Consider the following 5059-nt stretch of genomic DNA (forward strand, 5'->3'; position numbering starts at 1 on the left):
TCTATGATGATATGCATGTTTGTTTTGTAAATTCACAAAGTTTACTATATATTTATTTTTCATGCATATTCAAGTGTGAATGCATACTTCAATAAAGTTTTATTTAAAAAATAAAAAATTTTAAAAAGAATGTTACAATTAGTAAAACTGTAAAAAGATTTTAAGGACAAGTATATTTCAAAATAATATTTTACATACTTTGGAAAAAAGTGTATTTCAAAGAATTTGAAGTATGATTTATAAACTTCATAGTCTTCAGGGGTTTTTTTTGCACTGCTATTTTGCTTTAAAGTCTTTCATATTCCATTTACAAATAATTTATTTATTATGCTGAAATAAAACTTTGTTCATTAACTTTCTATATATCCCATCTGGTTTTGAAAGCAGTTCTTCATATTTCCCACACTCAGTAATTTTTTTTTAAAAAAATTATTTATGTATTTTTTATTTTTATCCTCCACAGAATGGCTTGTTTCTATAGGAGGCACCAGCAACTGAACCCAGGACCTCTCATGTGCGAGGCAGGTGCCCAACTGCTTGAGCCACATCCACTCCCACATATTCACTAACTTTTCCTTGCTTAAGAACAGCAACCATATTAGCATTAATTGTGGACAGACAATGGGCAATAACTAACACTGATCTTCCTTCCATTAGGCAATCTAGAGCTTCTTGTACAAGAAATTCATTTTCAGCATCCACTGTACTAAATGCTTCATCCAGGAGAAGAATTTGGGGATTCTTAAGCAGAGTATAGGCAGGTACAATCCACTGTTTATGTCCACCTGAAAGGAGAACACCCTTTTCTCCAATCACAGTGTTGAATCTTTAGGGGAAATATTTAATGAAAGCAGATGCATTTGCTACATCAACCATGTTCTCTGCCTGTTCTGCAGTCACTAGGGCAGGGTTGTCTGTGCTATAAGCTATGTTCTCAGCAACTGAGCAAGAAAATAAAATTGGTTCCTAACTCACTGTCCCAATCTTGGCTCTCAATCAGACTGGATGTAGCTGATGAATGTCACAATCATCCAGACTGACATTTCCAGAAATGAGGTCATACAACTTCAAAAGGACTAAAACTACTTTGATTTGCCAGCACCTCTTCAGCCAACCAGTGCTGTGACAGAGCCCGATGGCAAAGAAAGACTGGAAAAGAAACGTCTGGAAGAACAGGATAGGTAAAATGTACTTTCTTAAACTACGAAGTGTCCTGGAAGGCTGGCCCATTCAAAATGATGCCCTCATTAAAAGGAAGTATAGGCTTTTCTCAAGGAGTTTCCAGAGACATCCTCCAGCACCTAGTCTTTCATTAGCTTGAATAGAAAGGGCTCAGACTGCTCCAAGGAAGCCAACCTGAGAGTGTGCCTCTTTCCTTGCTTAACGTTTTACTTAATCCACTTTGTGAGTGTATTTCTCTATTTCAGTCATTTCTTTCCCAAAAGCTCGAATGGTTCTTACATTTCCAATACACTCCTCAGCTGAGTGGCTTGTGCCGGGGAATCCTGCATGACTTGTTCAATTTCCATAGTTATTGCCCATAAATCACAGCAAGGATGGGTAATGGAGGTAACATACTCAAAACAAAAGTGGCCAGATTAAGTAAGGCAAAAAATTGTCAAAAGTAAAAAGGCAAGAAGTGTTTGTTACACACAGAGGCAAGAAATTCTGATTATGTATAGTGGTTGTGTGTGTGTTTAAATAAACAGGCCTGGTTGAAGGTGCTGTTTTGGAGTTGCATATCCTGTTTTCGTGGAACTTTCCAGACATCTTTAATCTTCTTTAAAAATACAGAATGCTGCACAAATTTGCATGTTATCTTTGTGCAGGGGCCATGCTAATCTCCTCTGTATCATTCCAATTTTAGCATATGTGCTGCTGAGGCACACGCTTTCAGTTATTTTTTTAAACCTTTCTCTCATAGGGCTATGAGATATAGGGTAAGAGACTGAAACCTAGGCCATGACTTCGTCACTCTTTGCCTAGTTGCATAAACACCCTGAATTTCTCTTTTGCCTGTTGAAATAGTACAAAAAACAAATAGATATCACATCTATCCTGGGTACTAACCTTTTCACTTTTCTGGCAACACACACAATCTCAGTTAGATTGTTCTTTGTCTATAAAAACAATTTCAGAAAAGAACTTCTGCTACTGCCTTCTAACTTTTAGAAGGTTGTGGTAAGGATCAAATTAATGAAGAAATCAAAAGCACTTTGAAAGATACAGAGTGCCTAATTATGCCTAAATACCTAAACTACAAAACCACTTTGGCAGATACTGCATTGAATCAGTCAAGCAAATGGAATAGAGTAAATATTTCAACTACTTTCTAATGTGTCCTCTTTTAACAGACATGATGGAAATCTAAATCTGCATTTCTCAGACTCCCTTATTTTCTAGGGGTGCTATTGTGACCCAGGTTCATTCCCAGGAAACTAGAATTCAGAACAGAGTTAAGTGGTCTAAGAGAAACAGGGCTAGAGGTACCATTTCCCAAGTGTGGACAATAGCAGAGGCAGCAAGACACTGGAGCAGGCACCAGAGCCTCAGATCCCCGCCTCAACAGCCTTGGAGATTTTGCAGCAACTTATATTCATTCAGAGGGCCTGGCTTTCCTACTGGCAATATTGGAGTATTACATGGAAACTGACAAGGCTGTATTTACTGGTATTTTAAGAATGTCTTAATTAACAGCTTAATTCCTTCCATTGATTCTAATTTGATTGGATATTGTTTAAGATGACAAATTGTACATGGCTGTCGAAGCTATACCTGGATCTGTTCTGTCATTTTTGTTCATCCTGGCTTTCCATTTTCCCAGGATTCTGTATTTATAGACAATAGGATTTCCTCTGGAATCATGGGAATTTATTTAGTGACTTCTGCAAACAGCAGAGAAGCTTGTAGGACATAGGCTTGCTCTGAAGGTATTTCTATGGTTAAGTGTTTTGGAGAAAAAGTGATTTGTGCATTTAATTTGCCTAGTAAAATCTCCTCCTAACAGAAGCACTGGATATTCAGGCATGTTACAGAACACTATGTTTTAAGTTTTTTATCGCAATTTGACAATCTAATGGTTTCAAAAAAAGCTGATGGGCGTTCTCCCCAGATATGCTGGCTATGGCTACTGTTTCAGCTGAAATTGAGCTTTGCTTTTTATTTAGTACTGAATAAGTTGCTCTGGTATCAATGAGAAAGTTAATTGTTTTCCCATCTGCATAGTTACCCGAGGCATCCTATGGAAGACTGGCAGGGGACACAAGCCCCGCGGAAGAGCCTCTGGGCCTCTCTCTCTAGATCTCTGCCAGCAGCATACCTTTGGGGCAAATGGAGAATGAGTCTCTAGCCTCCTGCAGAAACCAGTCCCAGGGGCACCTGGAAGACAGTCCCGTCCAGCGCTGTCCATCTCTGCAATAAGCACATTACCTAGGACCTAGAGTCTTTAGACTAGTTAGGTTTCTAGGTGGTCCTTGGGGTCTTACCTTCTCAACTCCTGATCTACAGTTGCTTCGTTCAATAATCCCTCTGATTAAGGCAGCTTGCCGTTCCAGGTATTTATCTTCTTTAACCTGGTCTCGGCTGTTGTAGACCTTAAAAGCAATCTTAACAAGTTGTAACGCAGACAGCTTTAGGCTCCTATGCAACTTCTGTAATTTTTTCTGATGTCCAGTGCACTCTGGTTAATAAAAGTCATGTTTATTAAATTTGCATTATCTAGTTGTTCTGGGTCTATGTCTGTGAGCTGTTTATATGCTTCAAAATTTTTTTCACGAAAAGCTGAAGGGCTTTACTTGGAATCTTGCTGTATTTCCTGCACATGTTTTTAGGCTTCTAGGCTTTGGCACTCTTTTCTGCAGTCCTATTATTATACATTCTTTATAATGGTCTAGCTTGCTCCTGTCATCAAGATCTCTTGGATCCCAGTGTGGGTCGGCAGTTGATATAGCTTGATTGGATTCTGAATATGGAGGATTATTTGAGTGGTTCACATGCAATCTGTCAGCTTCCTACTTTGCCTTTTCTAATACCATCCCTCTCTCGTATCCTCTCTTAATACTTAATCGAGTACTAAGCAGGACTTACATATCAGTCCAAATTGGATTATGTGTAGCTAAGACTGAAACAAACAAATTCTCCATTTTCTTGGGCCATCCCTATAGGTAGTATTGCTGTTTTTCCAAGGAAAGAAATCTGACATTAAAGATGGTGAGTGTACATGCACAAATACCCTGGTCATCTTGTCCTACAGGGACTTATCTGAGGGGGAATACACTAGCCGGAAGCTCAGCAGTAAGGATGTTGGACTGGGTGAAGGCTGGAGATTGTTTCTTTCTGTATAGTGGGGACAGGAGCTGGTTCCTCCTGTGTATTAGGCACAGGGACTGTTTCTTTCTATATGCTGGGCACAGGAGGTTAAATTGGAAATGGCTAAGACATTTTAGGCCCCTCTTCTAATATATGACCAGTAGCATATGGAGGTGGTGTTGATCGAGGAAACAGAAGCATATCAAAATGGTCCTCCAGATTAGGGCCTGGAATGATCTCATACCTTTCCTGTAGATTCTCTACCCTCTACCCACCCGTTTTCTGCTCTCTGTGCCCATTCACTGTGTGTTCCTCTGTCTGCTTGCATTCTTGTCCGTGGAACCAGTAATCTGTGTCTCTTTTCGTTGCATCATCATGCAGCATCAGCTCTCCATGCATGCAGCTCCACTCCTGGGCAGGCTGTGCGTTTTTCACATAGGGCGGCTATCCTTGCAGGGTGCACTCCTTGCACATGGGGCTCCCCTGCATGGGGGACACCCCTGCGTGGCAGGGCCAGCTCTGCATGTAGGCCAGCTCACCACACAGGTCATGAGGTCCTGGGTTTGAACCTTGGACCTTCCATATGGTAGGTGGACATTCTATCAGTTCAGCCAAATCTGCTCCCCCCTGTAGATTCTTGTTCTGATAGAGGGTGAAGAAAGTTTATACATAAGATATTTCATCCCATTTTTCTTCCCTCTTGCAGAGCAGGTCTAGCTAAAGGATGGTGTGACAGTTTGAGATTATGTTT

The 5059-nt window shown here is 40.2% G+C and overlaps 1 non-coding gene and 1 pseudogene across 1 annotated transcript; both read right to left on the reverse strand.

Annotated features, from left to right (window-relative positions):
* Positions 1 to 318: 318 nt before the first annotated feature.
* On the reverse strand, positions 319 to 4707 carry LOC101431545 (ATP-binding cassette sub-family B member 10, mitochondrial-like; annotated as a pseudogene).
* On the reverse strand, positions 1785 to 1887 carry LOC111760187 (U6 spliceosomal RNA). Its single transcript, XR_002793950.1, has one exon. It is a non-coding gene; the product is annotated as a U6 spliceosomal RNA (small nuclear RNA).
* Positions 4708 to 5059: the final 352 nt, after the last annotated feature.

This window comes from Dasypus novemcinctus, chromosome 2, assembly GCF_030445035.2.
Source record: "Dasypus novemcinctus isolate mDasNov1 chromosome 2, mDasNov1.1.hap2, whole genome shotgun sequence".
Classification (NCBI taxonomy): domain Eukaryota; kingdom Metazoa; phylum Chordata; class Mammalia; order Cingulata; family Dasypodidae; genus Dasypus; species Dasypus novemcinctus.